The sequence below is a fragment of the Oryzias melastigma genome, linkage group LG23 (assembly GCF_002922805.2).
Source record: "Oryzias melastigma strain HK-1 linkage group LG23, ASM292280v2, whole genome shotgun sequence".
Lineage (NCBI taxonomy): Eukaryota > Metazoa > Chordata > Actinopteri > Beloniformes > Adrianichthyidae > Oryzias > Oryzias melastigma.
Window position 1 is genome coordinate 7738567 of NC_050534.1, and position 16680 is coordinate 7755246.

General features: G+C 41.5%; 1 long non-coding RNA gene across 1 annotated transcript in view; it reads left to right on the forward strand.

Annotated features, from left to right (window-relative positions):
• The window catches only part of LOC112156721, a 70667-nt gene extending 64478 nt beyond the window's left edge, over positions 1–6189 (forward strand). Inside the window, exons 3-4 of the long non-coding RNA XR_002921031.2 lie at positions 3690–3888; positions 5369–6189. This is a non-coding gene — a long non-coding RNA (uncharacterized LOC112156721). The remainder of the gene's footprint in view (positions 1–3689; positions 3889–5368) is intronic.
• Positions 6190–16680: the final 10491 nt, after the last annotated feature.

Sequence of the window (16680 nt, forward strand, 5' to 3'; positions counted from 1 at the left end):
CTGTATTGTTATTAATGGCCCAATGTTATCTCGTGCTTATTTCTAACTTGTATAATTTAAGCAAAATACATTTTTATGGAAAATAAAATAATAAATGTTATTTAAGGTTTAAATTGACTTATTCTGGAATAATATTCCTGCCTGTTTTTATTCATAGTTATGTTAAAAAGTTAAGCTTTAACGTTTTAAAATTTAGTTTTAGTGAGTTCAATAAATGTTTATCTTGTTCAGCCCGTGACCTAAGGTGTGTTTGGATTTTGGCCCCCTGTGCGGTTGAGTTCGACACCCCTGGTGTAAACATACCCAATAATGTTTGAGAGAAGAGGAATTCAGTCGCTTTCTTGCCGTTTTCTTTTGTCATAAGGACCTTCTGCCAATCAACGGGTTTCAAGAGTAGCTCCACGCTAACCAGTTCTTTCCATTTTTCTGTGAACCTACAACCAATGGCGGCCCAAAAATGGTACAATTCAATCTGGGTTAATGGGTCCATTTTATAACCGAAGTGGACCGGACCACTCAGTGGAAACAAGGCTTTAGTCATACGTTAGAAAATAATTTAATTTAAAATTTGCAATGTTAAGAATTAAAATATATATGATTAGTTTTATTTTTTTTTTAAGTTTCATCCACTTTGCCCAAATTTAAGTCTGGATAACACTTCATAGCTCTAATGAGGCACTTTTTTTAACCCTTGGACCATACCAAGTTGAAATTCTTTAATATTTACATCATTATTTTATTTTATTGGGTTTCCAAAATGGAAAAACTCATTATTATTTCTGTCTTTTTCATGTTGTTTTTTTTTTTTACAATTTTTTACTCATTTCTGTTAGTGGACAGCCAGAATCCTGATTCGCCGGTTTTAGGTGTGATCCTACCAGTTCCCGTGGACGCCATCAAATAAAAATGCCCCCACGACCACCATCACAAGAATCTAAATTCCACTTTCACCCCCGTTTCTGCTCACAGACTGCTACTCCTCACCTCCCCCATCTGCGCTGCATTTCTGCTGACCCCTCTCCCGGGTTCTTCTGTCAAGAAGATGCCAAATACCAGTCGGTGCCAACAGCCGCAGTCATGGCTAAACATACATCTGCGCGAGGGCAGGGCCCGATTTATCCCGGCGGCCGAGCGGATTGGGGGCGCACCTGAGCGCCCGTTGCGCTGCACGAATCCGCGCACACCTTTACCGCAGATTGACATTTTTTCTCACCGTTGTGTGATTGTCAATTTGCTCCTACTTACTCCCCTCCCCCACCTCTGCTTTTGAATCCTACCTAAAAGGAAGAGGGAAAAACCCTCCACTTTTTCTGGAGCCCAGATGTTGGATAATGGCATGTTAGGAATGCAGAGCAGCTAAGAAAAAAAAAATGTTGCAGACACAATAGAAAGGACGTGCACTCAATGTAGGTGAGGGGAGGAGAGGAGAAAGTGGAGCAGAGGAGGAGGAGGAGGCGGCAGGAGAGGGCACTGGGTGCGCCGTGTCCTTAAAAAGCCTCCGCCGAAGCGGAGGGAGATGGGAGGAGACAGTGAGCAGCAGCGGTTCAGCTGGGAAAGAGGTTAGTAAACCAGTGGAAATTGGATAACAGCCTCCTTACGTCGCCACGGTTTCACATAATGAGGACTCAGTGAATGAAAATAAGAGATTAACCGAGATATGGCGGGGGACAGATGGCGATGATTTAATCTCGTCTGTACAAATCCGCCACATATGATGGTTTTAAGAGGGGATACACGGCGTGTGCCGGTTTCTGTCCAAACACTTTGCCCATGAGCCAATTAGGCGATCTCTGATGGCGATAAATTGGGTGGAAAATGGTTTTTGAAATTGTCGCAGTCGCTGCTGCAGTGTCACTCTGTCCTCCCTTTCCCCGCATCTTTGGTTTTTTTTTTCTTTTTTCGGGAACGATTTGTCCTTCGCAGGAAAATGTCACGCCACCCTGTCAGCTCTGACTCCATCCTCCACCCACTGTCTGTCCGTCCATTTCCCCGTTCTTCTTTCTTCTCTTTCTTCTCGGCGGCTTCCCTCTCCACCCTTTTCACATCTGATCATGTCCTCCTTCCATCCTCTCCTCCCTGGTGTTCTCCTTCTTCGCCCTCCCCTCTGCTGTGCGGCTGAGACAGTGGAGTACGACCATCATCAGTAACAACTCGGCGAATGTCTCACACACGGATTACAGCTGTCCGCTACAATTAAAGATTGGAGCCACACGGTGCATTTTCTTCACAAAAAAAATCAACAAATATATGAATAATTTAGCGCAGGTTCTTTGAAACATGATCACAGGAAGTGATCCACCTTAATTCTATGTACACACCAGGCATTTGTATTTAAGAATGCGCTGAGTTGTAGTATGGGGTTTGGGTCTGTCATTATTCGATACTTGCACAGTTGGAAGAGGTCTGGAGAGAAATACCAAAACGGTCCAAATCTTGCTCCAGCCTATAACAGTTCTGTTCTAATACATGAAAGTCTTGGTGCCATATAATGACCTTATATGTCACTTCCTAATCCAAGTCTCTGATTGGTCAAAGTTGAACTGGTTTAACTTTTGTTGCGCGTTCAATGGCTGCACATTTTGTATGTAGAGCCTAAAATAAGACTTAAAACTTGCATAGTTATGAACATGGAGCACAAGCGTATATGTTGTCTTTTCATAAGAAGGGGTTGCTTGAATGTACGTTTCCGAGCCTTATGTGAATGTAGTGTTAGACCGCTTGAATCGTGGATGCAACACAAAGGGAGAGAAGATAGATGAGATGGCTGCATTGGTGCCATTGCCTCAATTATCCAGTGTGTGGGTGTGCATGGCTAGCTAAAGATAGAGCCCCAAGAGTAACATCCCAACTTGGTCACTTCATGCTAATTTAGCATTATGTGTTATAATAAATACAAATTCTTCCCTCCTCCCGTCCCCTACATTTACCCCTTCAGATGAAGAGTTATGAAAAAATTGTGTCTCAGATTTTGGACGTCACTTTCCGTCCATGACGTCACCGATAGTCACCGGTAAACTAGCTTTAGCGCAGAGCTTCTAGCACTCGAATATGCACAACAACAACGGTTTTATAACTTTAAAAACGTGGTTGGGCGGGGAAATCACCAGAAGACTCTAGGATCGAATCTCCACTCAATACAAAATCAATTATGAGCTGCAGACTTGCGAGTTGTAGGTCTACAGAATAATGGAATGGACTAGAAGGGGCCGAGATACTATTGAAACGTATTTATTGGCAGAAGGTCCTTTGGACAAAAGAAAGGGCCAAGAAAATGTCTGTATTCGTCTTTGCCCCCTGGAATCTTCTCTCAAACAACATTGTTGTTATCAGCTTCACCTCACATGCGTCATGGTAAATATTTGGTCCAGTGTTTCCAACTATGGGTGGAAACGCTTACCTGGAGCATTCTAAACTGGACCAGGCCGCACCATACCACACCATTCAGTGGAAACGAGGTTTTACTGTAACTGGAATTGATATTTATACCTACTAAATTTGCAAACCACCTGAACTAATAGCGAATACCAGTACTAATAATAATAGCTAAAGCTCAACAAGAAGCACTTCTTAGCAAAAACTTTGCAATTTATCTGACTTACCAATCCATCCATCCATCCATCCACTTTCCTCTACTTATGTTGGACCAGGAAGCATTCAAAACCTATGTATCCTGACCTGCTCTTCCACAGAACCTTCCTCCAACTCCTCTGAGGGGACCCAGAGGCGTTTCCAATCCTGCCAAGCATGTCCTTGGTCTTCCCCAGGGTCTCTACTGGATTGGACATGACTGGAACACCCCCTCTGGGAGTCATCCACCTCACCTGGCTCCTCTAAAGTGGAGAAGCTTTACTTATCTCTTTCTGGGTGACTGAGCTGCTCACCATTTCTGTAAGCGAGCGCCCTGCCACCTGGCAGAGGAAATTCCTCTTTATTAACTCAAAAGTTTGACATAATCAATAACTTTACCCGATGCTGCGCCCCTCCTTGACTGACTCTCCCGCTGTCAGAGGGCTGTGATGTGGTCACACACCGGCTACGTCAGCACGCATTCAAGCGGCCACTTTCAATGAAAAATCTATGCAGACACGCTTAGAGCTTCTACGCGTTTGCATAGACTTTACATTGAAAGTGGCCACTTGAATGCGTACCTGTGTGAGCATCTTTAGTGCCTTTTTAATACTGAAACACTGGAAATGCCTGTCGAAACAGTTACTATGCCTAAAATAAATATCTGATGGTGGTGCAGTGATTAGCGTAGCTGACTTCTGTTGCTAAGGTCCGGGGTATACGTCCCTTGCTTGGGAGAGATGTTATTATTCTCAACACTTCTCTGAAGTAATTATTTAAGTTTTGGGAATTCAAACAAATACTTCTTGCAACATATTCCAGGCAGCTATTGTGTTTTTTTTCCAAGACAGGGGTTTGTACATAGAGCCCCAAAAGTATCCTTATTCTTTCCTATGGGGTCCAGATGACCCCACTCTTATATAAAAAAAATAAAGCAGCCCGGTGTCTTGTGGGGTCCAGATGACCCGACTGTTAATGTAAACATGCCTAGATTGTACAAGGGTTACAAATGTGGATGTCTATATGTGAACACCAAAACGAGTGTTTACACACATTTACGTAAACTTTTATTGGAAGTGGTCACTTGAAGGGGCATTGTAAACGTAGCTTTAGTCTTTAACCATTTATGCAATCATCTGATTCTGTTGTGGAGAAAAGCCGTCCGCATCAGAATCAGTCGATTCACTATGATCGTGTAATTGGTGGAAGAGTTTTGGTAGGTCATAAAATGTGTGTTGTTAAGGTGTCCCCATGGACATCTCAGACATTAAAGGGTTAAGAAATTGAATTTCTGTAACATTCATTCCTCTTCTTGTTCGCTTTGTCCCTTTCGGGGTCGCGGGGGTGCCGGAGCCTAACCCAGCTACTAATGGGCGAAAGCGGGGTTCACCCCGGACAGGTCGACAGTCTGTCGCAGGGCCTCAATCACACACTCATACACTCTCACATTCACACCTTGGGGCAATTTAGAGTCACCAATTAACCTATGAAGCATGTTTTTGGAATTTCTGTTACAATACGAAAATGTTTACAAATGCTAACACAGATTTGTGGATTTCTCTAGGTTTCAGTCTTTGACTGTATCTGGAGGGCGTGGTATGGCATCAACAAGGATCTTTCCACTTAAACTTCATAAAAACTAGGAGCCTTTAAAGGCCCCACCATCTTTTATTTTCATTCTTTTCCTCCTAATAGTGATCCAGATCCCAAAGTGTTTGATGTCCTTCACCTTCTTGTAGCCACCAGAGGACCGTGGCCTCAGGCTTCTATGGGCTCATTGTTTTCTCTTTCCTGATAACAGATGAGGAGGTACTAAAGAAGAAGGTCAATCACCATCATCTAAAACAACGAATGCAAAAGAAGAGGAGGTGTGGGAAATGCCCATTAGGATGAAGCCACCACTAAATCAACGACCCTCCTCATAGCAGGCGATGGGATGCCCTTATGAACTACAGAAAGGTCAAGGTTTCAAGAACTGACGAGAACATTCATCTCCCTTCATTGTGTTCAGGGCTGGCAGGTCGGGGAGGGCCCCTCTACCTGTCACGGGGCAGGATTTAGGGTCCGGGTCTGGACAGGTGAACTGATTGCTCCCAAACAAACCCCCACAGTTCATGTGGTTTCTCATGACATGAGTGTTTAGGAATTCCGGCTTTGAAGAGTACATTGGAGCCAATCGTAGACACTTGTTTCCAATTTACTCTGAATTTTAGTTAACTTTAGTTATTGTTGTACTTTGATTGATCTGTACAATTTTAGGGAGTAAAAACGGGTGACCTGAAGAAGAAAAACGTCTAAACTGAGCAAACAAATGGAGGACATACAGAAAGAGTTGAAAGACTAAAGAGAACTCTGAAGAGCCTACAGGTGTAGCTTCTGGTTTTCATAAACTTCAGCTTCCATTCCTCATTTTTTACTATCGTGAAATCCCTGCTGTTTTCTATTAAGTCTTTCATCCTGTGATTTTTCTTCTACTTTGTTTTCAAGCATATATGCTTTCATTTTATAAAATGAAACTTCAAATTATTAGAACCTTTTTCAAAGGTGGCATTCTGTAATGTTTTGGTCAAAGGTTATGATTTTACTTCAGTCTTTGTCGTGTTAAGGCGTAACTAAACACTATATCAACTTTTTTTTGGCTGTTGACATCTATAAATGGGACTTCAAAACTGCTGTCTGTTGGTCATTGACACATTTTTGACAAATTAAACTAAACTAGCTTTATTCCTGAAATTATAGTCTAAAACCATGTGTGCTGCCCCCTACAGATTGAAATGGGGTAGTACAGTTGAATTTTGTGATTGGTCAACTAGTGTAAGTCCCATGTCATTTCAGAAGTTTCACATCATCATGCGATGATGATCATCTGCAGCTCCAGTATAAAAGCCCCGCCCATCTCTGACTTTGTAACGGTCGGTCATTGTCGTGTTAGCTTTAGCATTAGCTTGGAATGGCTTGGACAACTTTCCAATAGACTTGGAAGTTAGACAACAGCATTTGAATACAATTGGCATTGAATCCAGCAAACTCCGTCCTGGTGATGGATTTGGAATGATCGTTTCACTTGGGATTGTTAGCTTAAAACTTTAGCCTTTATTAGCTAGGATGCTAGAACCATTTTACCACTGAGACACGAGTCCCCTGGACCATGAGTGCCTGCCTTGGGAGAAGGGGGAGGAGAAAAATCCTCAACTACCACAGAAAGTTCTGTGGAGATACTGGCATCACTTTGCTCAGTACCACTCGTAGACGTAGCGTGACTACGTTACCTCAAGCTAACCTCATTGGCACTGTCAATCACAGATCCAAACCACACCTCCCCCGCTCAGCCCACCCCTATTTTTTTTTTTGTGACATTTTTCAAATTGGACTTTGAGTGGAGTCAGCCTCCAACTTTCCTGTTGTGTTACCCTTTAAATAAAACCAGTTCATTCTACAGCATCGTAAGACTGTAGGTTCAATTTCTGTCCTTGGGTAAGACAGTGAACTCCACATTAATGCTGGTGGTTGTAGGTTTGTCACCAGTGTTTGGCAGTGGAGTGTGTTTAAATGGATAAATGGGACTGTGACTGTAAAGTGCTTCGGGCCTTCAAAGAAGGCAATAAAGTTCTATAAACAGTAAGTATACGCCATATACCATTCAAATCCTACTTATTCCTGTTCAGGGTCACAGGCTGTTATGGTCTACCCCAGCTACAGCAAGGAGGATTTGAACCAGTGCCTTGTTGCTGTGAGGCAAGAGTGCTAACCACTTCACATCTCAATATAAACTGTGTATAAGTAATTTATAAACATGGTAGTCGATTTTGCAGATAGACAGTGATTGGGCTAATTTAAAGGGTAACCAAACCCTATATCAACTCTTTTGGCTGTTGATCTCTATAAATTAGACTTTTAAAGTGCCAATTTTTTTTTTGACAAATTTAAATAAAATTTTTCAATTCTTGAAAAATAAAGTAAAAAACAATCAGTGTGCTGGTTGAATCGAGGTATTACATTTGACTTTCGGGATTGGTCAAACCATATAAGTTTCATAAGTTCCATGTCATGATCTGCCGCTCCAGTAATCATAACAGTCCTGTTCCACAGCCCCACCCCTCTGACTGGATTTTCACATTTCAGCTGTGGGTGGAGTCAGCCTCCAACTTCCCTGTTTGGTTACCCTTTAAAGTATGTGATTAAACCCAAAAAGCATTCAGCAGAAAATGATCATTAAAACATAAATGCAGACAGAAATGACCTTATTTGGCCAATATTTTACTACAACGTAAACACAGATGGGCGTATACACTCATTGATATAGACTTTTCATCGGAATTGTTCGGTTGAACGTGCGTAGCTGAGGCCAACAAAAGGGAAAACAAAAGTCAGATAAAGTAGTGGTACTACAGTACCCAGAATGCCTAGGGGTGCCAAGAGGTAGCTTCAGTACAAACTTCAGACTATAATAGTACAGACAATACAACCATTTTCTGACTGTAATTATCCAAGTACTCAGAGTCAGTGAATGCACCAGGACTGAAATTTCGATTTTGATTGGTTCTTCGTGTTAGCCCCGGCCCAACGCACAACAATGGGGTCAAAAGTTTTGAAACTGAAATTTTCAGATTAAAAAAAAAAAACGAAGAGTTGAAAGTGATAAAAAAAAAGATTTCAAACTGAAAAAAGCTTATGAAATTGAAATTTTGAGTTTTGAAACCGAAAAAAACAGAACATGTGATGCTTATAAAAATAATTACGTTTTTTTTTTTAGAAAGTTTTGGACATTTTACATATCATTTAGCCAAACAGCAATATTTTTTAATTTGTTTTATTTGGGTTTCAAAAAATATTGGCCCCAATTTAGCTCCAAACAGTTTCATCTTCATTCATGCAGTTTGTACTTTAGGCAAACATTCTTCAGTGATTTGCTCTTCAATTACTTTTCCAGGCAGAAGTCTCAGAAGGACGATCTCTGGTCTGGCGTCATACAGATACAGTTGGGAGCTTGAAGGACAGCGAGACAGAGACGTTTGCTGACGGGGTCCGACAGCTGCAGCAGACATCAAAGTGGGGCTGGGTCGGTCTCGCATAGTCCATAAATCACCCCGCTAACGACACATTTAGCATAAAGTTACTCCTCGGAAAGGAAAAACCCCTCTCACATGCTGCTCGTGGAGATCACGGGCCTCATGGGTACGTCAAAAACAAAAGGGGCAAATTCTCGTCTCGTGACATCACACACAAACCTCTTAGACACACATTTATATGAGAATTTCAGAAGCAGTCCACCTTTTTTTTCTGCTCCTCTCCCTCCATACTTTAAATTCACCCGTGGCCTACTTTCACAGCATCAATCTGGTGTAAAACGAAGCAGAGGCGCATATCTGCTCAGCTGGGTCAGTCCGCTAAGACTGAAATTGGTGCATTATATTTCAGAGGCTGAATAATATTTTATCAGCATCCCCCCTGATTCACTTCCAACAGAAAGGCTCCCAACCCCAGACCCTCCAAGATTAATCTCTTCAGCAGTTGACCACCTGTGGCCTCACTTTCCCTCCTGTCAGCCCCCCTCCAGTTACGGCACAGCCTCAGTCACCTCACCCCTTCCTGCTGTCATGCTGTCATGTGACCCGGACCAGTGTCGACACTGTGCTTATGCATGCACAACACAAGCACATCTTTAAGGCAGGCACGTGAATGCCTGTCAAACTCAGGGGAACAACTGCAACCATACACTATATTAGGCAGACAAATCTTTGACTAAATGCGTGTTTCATTTATTAATCCACAATTTGGCTCAAATGTGTAAATTAGCACGATGGAAAATTTGATTGAAAAAAAAGAAATCTACAAAGAGTTCCTACATTTGATAAAAAGGAAAAGATGACATGAGCTGAGATTGCCATCAATAATTTGCCATAAATAGAACTTAAACTAAGGATTTTTTATTATTATTTTATAGAACTTTTTTATTTTTTTTTGTCCGTGACTTTTTAAGCAAGAGGGGTTTTAAATTATATTATAGCAGTGTTTCCACTGACAATAAATTAGTGCAAATTGGATTTGAGATAATAAGTTAGCCTAATGGAAACACATCAATTTTAAAAAAAAATCGCATTTATCGAAAAAAACGTCTTTGCGGAGGTTTTTGTGAGGGCGCTCCACTTTGTGTCCCTCAAGGGTTGTTGGTAGTCATGCCTGCTGTCTCTTAAAATAGTAATTGGAGCTGCTCCTCAATGCGTTTCTTGTCCCTAAAGGGTTGCAGAGTCGCTCCTCTTAATGGGTCCTGTCCCTAAAAGATCACAAGGGCCATTCCTCTTCATGTGTCCTGTTCCCAAAGGATCACTAGAACTACTCCTCTTCAAATGCTCTATCCCCGTAAGGTCATCAGTTCGCTCCTCTTCATGTGCTTTGTCAGAAAATGATAATCGGGATCGCTCCTCTTTGTGTGTTCCGTCCCCAAAGGATCACCAGAACCACTTCATTACATGTCTCCAAAAGCTCACCGGGGCCATTCCTCTTCATGTGTCCTGTCCCTAAAGGATCCCTGGGTCACTCCTCTTCATGTGTCCCGTTCTTGAAGGATCACTGAGGCGCTCTTCTTCATGTATCTTTTCCCTAAAGGATCAATGGGTCACTCTTTTTCATGTGTCCAGTCCGTAAAGGATGAATAGGTTGCTCCTCTTCATGTGTCCTGTCCCTAAAAGGTAGTTTCATTAAAGCTACTCCTCTATTTTCCCTAAAGGATCATTGGGTTGCTTTTTTTCATGTGCTCTGTCCCTAAAGGATCACTGGGTCGCTCCTCTACATGTGCCCTGTTCCTAAGGACCACTGGGTCACTCCTCTTCATGCGTCCTGTCACTAAGGGATTACAGGGTTGCTCCTCTTTATGTGTCCTGTCCCTAAGGGATCACTTCTCTTCATGTTTCCTGTCCCTGAGGGATCACTGGGTCGCTCCTCTTCATGTGTCCTGTTTCTAAAGGATCACTGGGTTGCTCCTTTTTATGTGTCCTGTTCCTAAAGAATCACTGGGTTGCTCCTCTTCATGTGTCCTATCCCTAAAAGATCACATTGGCCATTCCTGTTTATGTTCTTTATCCCTAAAGGATCACTGGGTCGCTCCTCTTCATTTGTCCTGTCCCTAAAGGATCAGTTGGTTGCTCTCGCTCATGCACATCCCTAAAGATCTCTGGATTGCTCCACTACATGTGCTACTCTTTATATGTCTTCTCTCTAAAGGGTCACAGGGCTCGCTCCACTTGATGTGTCTTGTCCCTAAAGGGTCATGGGAAATTCCTATACATATGCTCTGTCCCTGAGTAGGGCCAGGGCCGCTCCTTTTCAAGTTACTGTTATTTAGTGAAAGTCCTCAAGACTTGTCCTCATCCTGCCTGCTCCAGAGGGAAGGTTCTCCACGTTATTCCCTTACTATTGCTGGGCTGCAAAGACATTAAATACTTTCAAATTTGCACACATGTAGATAAAAAAGGTTCATAATCAATAAGGTTGTGAACTAATACTTTGTCATCAAATATTAAAAAGACCGACGGCAAAGCCAGCAAGGTGTTTTTTTTTTTTTTTTTGTTTAGTTTTTTTTTGGCACAGTAGGTGCAGCCTGTTCATTCATGCTAGTACACAGACACATATTCTGAACTCTACTCACCCCAGCTGACCTCCCAACAACATACGGCTGAAGGGCTTAGTCACTGTTACTCACCTGTGTCCACTTCAAATACCTGTGATATTTACATTCTTAAGGTGATTACTTGTGCTTATTCTTAACCGGGTGCCGCCTGCTTTTCCTAACAATGGCTAATCCCATTTTTTTTACTCTGTTACCTTTGTGCACGTGGACATGGGAGTGCGAGTGTATGTTTTCTGTGTGGAGGATTTCTAGTATTGTAAGAACCCTCACATGATAAAGCGGGGCTAATACGGGCCCGCAGCCACTCACATTCCTGCCATAGTTAGCATTTAACCCGATGGCTATCAAAGAATGCCGTTGTTTTGGTTGCCGGGAAGCGCATGTGACCTGGAAGTAATCAAGTGCATGTTTGTCTAAACGGGTTTCAAGGATGATTAGGCTGGAGCGATTGAATGACTCAGCTTTAAATCAGCAGCTCTTAAGCAGTCATTATGAGGAACACTGACAGAGAGCTAAATTATTAAGTGCCAAATTCAAGGGGAGGTTTGTTAGCATCTGTGCAAAAAGGTCATTTATGGGGTTTAATCTGATTGTACAACATAGTTGAGGGTTGAAATACCGTTCACACAAAGAAGCCCATTCATATTGAGTGTGGATGGGGGGGGGGGTTCTTAATCATTTAAATGTATCCTAGACCTGTTGCATGAGTTATGCACTGAGAGTTTGAAGACATTTCAACCACATCAGCATCGTGATGATGACTTCCTAAAACAGTTAAACGCTATTATCGTATAACTGGTAATTATCAGTAATTATTATTTTTTTTGCTATTGTATTCACAGCAGATACTTGTTTCCGTGTTGTCACAGACTGAAGAACAAGAAGAAAAATTAGGAGATACCAGCAGACCAGAGCTCCACTTTTACCAATTATTGTCAATAGACGTAAAGAGACTTCTGTGAAAGGGGTTTGAGTTACGCTACGTACATACTGGACATGTGACACGGGCTAAACGGGCATTCTTGAGCATGCTTTTAGCATAGGGTGTCTTTACCCGATACTAGCGCTTGTACTCACATTTGGAAGAGGTTTGGTGCGAAATGTCAAAGCGGTGCAAATCTCGTGAACCTGGCTCCAGGCTTTTTCTATCACGATGTATGGAAGACTTTGTGTCATAGAATCCCAGCTGGACACAAACTGCCATTATTGATTGTTTGTCTATGATGAATTTTTAAACAGTTGGCACTTCCGTGAAATGAAAATGACGCCATCCATACATCACTTCTAAATCCAAGACTCTGATTGGTGAATGTACAACAACTTTAACTTTTGACGTAAAGCGAAAAAACATACTTTAACACAGAAGCCAGAAACACACATATATGCGCATTTACATGGACTTTTCATTGGAAGTGGTCACTTGAACGCACATTTCCAAGCCCGGAGTGAATATAGTATCACAGTGATATTACTCTGTATGTCGTGCTAAGTGTAAAATAAAATCTTCCCCTTTGGGTCAGAGCAGATAAAATGCACTTGTTCATTACCTATAACATCATGACAGAATCTATAAAACAGTGACAGAAAAATGACAGAAGGCTTCCTTTATAATCCTCTATAGACCGTGTGGCACCACACTAAAAAGCAAAACACATTTCAAAAACACATTCTCACTCCCAACTCGTCACATAATGACGTTTGGTTAAGGACCCCACTGGTTCATTTACAGACGTTTTGGGTGTCCCCAACTCGTCGTTTTTTGACGTGTTGGCTGTTCATAAATTCAAGGGTCAACAACCCTCGGTAAGTGGTATCAAAGGACGTGAATTAAATTGATGCGACAGGTACTGAAACCCTGACCTAGTACTGGTACCCTAACGCAGTACTGGTATCCTAACCCACTACTGGTATCCTAACCTGGTACTGGTATCCTGAACCAATACTGGTACACTAACCCAGTACTTGAAGCCTAACCCAGTACTGGTATAATAACCCACTACTGGTATTTTAACCTGGTACTGGTATCCTAACCCAGTACTGTTACACTAACCCACTACTGGTACCCTAACCCAGTACTGGAACCCTAACAAAGTACTGGTACCCTAATCTGGTACTGGTACCCTAACCTGGTACTGGTATCCTAAACTAGTACTGGTACACTAACTCAGTACTGGTACACTAACCCTGTACTGGTATCCTAAGCCAGTACTGGTATCCTAACCCAATACATGTAAGTATCTTAACCCAGTGCTGGTATTCTAACCAAGTACTGGTATCCTAACCCAGTACTGGGACCCCAACCCAGTATTGGTATTCTAACACAGTACTGGTATCTTAATCTGGCACCGGAGGCTATACTGGACCCTGTATCGATACCAGACGCGGTACTGGATGCCAACCAGGCCTGGACGCAAACCTGTACCAAGTCAGGGTACCTGAACTGGGTTAGGGTACCAGTGCGGTACTGGACCGGTTTCAGTTCTCGGCCCGGAGGTTGGGGACCTGATATTTAAGGGGAACAGCCAGCACATCAAAAAATGACGAGTTGAGGACCAGAAACGTCAAACACAGTTGAGTCTGGGGATTGTGCACTAGTTTGGGTTTCTAACAATATTTCCTTGGGTTTTGTCATGTGCTGTTTTCAAGTTTTCAAGTCAGTCTGACTAGTACAGTAGCCCCATACCACAGACTGGTTTTTGTACCGGGCCAGGTTTGGGGACCCCTCAGTTAGAGTACTCTATTACTGACAAATTGCGATTCTATCTAATGCCATTACTTCAACCAGCATCTCCACAAACTCTGCTAAAAGCACTTTGCTTTTCGCTTTAACATATTCCATTTTAACAAACAGGACAACTTTATTCTCTTAAGTATTTAAAACTGTCGGTAAACACTTGTCACTTGTAAAAGCGTCCTCTTAAACCACGACTTATCCAGATAAACACAAAAGTGAGCATGCTTAGAAGCTCAACATGATGTCACCTAGAGCGACTGAAACTTCATCCATGGGCCCTAAAGCCGAGTGTGACCAAGTGATTAGCGCCTTGTGTGTTTGTACCATTTTAAGTGTCACTGTGGATCGCTCCGAGTTTAAAGGTCACTACAGGCTATGGCAAAACGACTCAAGTGTGAAGACATCTGAGACAGTTTGGAATGGCCAACAGTATTTGTGTATGCGTGGTAGATCGAGTGAAGGTGTTCTACCTATGCTCGTCAGCTATGACTCAGCATTTCTGCTGCTTTCACAGGCCACTCAGCTTGTGTGTTTGTGTTATCTTTAGCCACCTCGCTCCATCCATTGACCTTTCTAAAGGTCTCGCTGTCCAGTTGTCCAATCGTAGACATCCAACCTGGCTGACTGACCCAGTTGAGAATGTTTTTTTTTTTTCTTTCTGGTTGTGCAATCTGCACCGTGTTGTGTATCAGTGGAGAAACTTCTGCAGGTGAGAAGTTTAACCAAAGAGTGAGAGAGGGCATCCTACAGCTGAGACGTCTTTATTTTATTTTATTTGTACTTTTGTATTGTATTTATGTATGTTTTATTTCTATACTTATCATTTGATTGGCAGTTTTCTTCTGCTATTTTTTATTTTTTTGTAAAAATGACTTCACTTTTTTGTTCCCTATACATCTGGAATAATAAACCCTTGTTATGTTATAAAGTAAATTTTCCTGTCAGCTTTTTAAATGTATTTTTGGCGTGATCAAACAGTAAAATTCAAAATGATTTAAGCATTTAGCTTCTAGTTAATTTCTAAAGCACCAAAACTTCACTAAAAGTCAAAACTGTTTGCCTCAAGCTAACTCACAGATAAAATATTACATTAAATTTGCATGTAAATTTCTTCCTATAGTTTCCTTTTTGCTTTATTTTTGATCTTACTGATATAGTGTCTCAGTGAGCATCAACCGGCTTCCCCCTGTTTCCTGTCAGTGGGCTTGTGGTTGGCCTTGTGGACATGTCGTGATTCAGATATTCCAGTGAGAGCAAGCTATTTTCATCCAAAAAAAGGAAAACAAAAAGTTGCCGAGGATTATTAGCCATTAACCTAAATCCCCATCTGTCAGTGTTTCCTCTGGGAAAAATGAAATAAACCAGAAAAGTCAATTCTTGAGCTTGGAGAAAAGTCAATTGTAAACATATTAATATCTATTTTCTTTGATTATTTGTTAGTGATTTAGCTTAAACGTTTGATGGCAGAACAGCCAGCAGCTTTGTGATGGCATGGTTACCCACGTGCGTGCACACTGTGACTGAGGCAGTAATGATAACGTGTGTTATGCAGCTCCATAACGGTAATTTACCATGTTATGGCTGAGACCAAAAAAGCAGTATTTTAGTGGAGCAAATTTCTATTTACTGTCACTGTGGAGTCGTGATGGGAATTTCGCCTTTTTTCAAAGTTAGTTCTCCGTTTCCTAAGAAGAAACGTCTCTTATTTACATCAGTCCTGGACTGCAAGGATCAGATTTTCTACCTTGCCTTATACTCATAAACTCAAAAAATGTGCACTCACCTGGTAATAACTTTTTTGTATAGTGAACAAACCCCTCCCCCTAAAAACTGATGACATCATAGTGGGTGAAAACATCAAAAAATGGATGTGCCCAAAGTTATTTCAAAGTCTACAAACACAAATAAAACACGTGTCAGAGATATCCAAAGAAAGTTTTGTCCTTATTATGGGATGGCTGAAGGACCGATGACTTGGCAGCCATTTTGTGGCAAAAAGAAAAATTTAGTAATCATCACATTTTTGCGTAATACATGAAATGAACTCATGTGTTTCAGTTATATTGACAAAATTTTACACACATGACACTAGCTTAACTCTACAGTTCATTTATTTATTTATTTAACCTTTGACCTTGAGAAAAGGACGCCATCTTTAATTTAAAATAATAATCCTTATTTGCTTCTACTAATTTAAACGCCTCCTAGGGAATGTAATCTATCACATCATGCGTTCTCAACCATCATCGGGAAGGTACTTGGGAAAAAATGTGGGATTTAAAGTTTGTCGATCTTTAACAGCATTAGCATTGCTAGCTAACAAAAACAGCATTTAGTTGTTGCTCACAAATTTTTACCGGAATGTTAAGAAAATGCAATACCTGAATCGCTGGCTCAAAATGAACAAAACAATATAACATATGATATGAACATATTATGAATGTGGGCGTGGCTATTAAAAAAACCTTAGTTGCCAAGGAAATCTAATTTTTTTCTTTTACCAATTCTTCTAAAAATTACACAGACTTGTTTGTCACCATCAGGCGACCAAAAACGAAAATGCTTGCTATGGAGATAAAACAAACAGAGAAGCAGCTATTTTGTAAAAAGTGTTTTATTATGAATTTGTCACATGCAGCTCTGACCAGGGTGGCAGTACTGGAGAGTGAGGGGCGTGTAGCATCCACTCAGCTATTTAACAGCAGGTCAAAAGAGGCAAAAAGGGTGGTGGTTCGTCAACGCCACTTGCAAC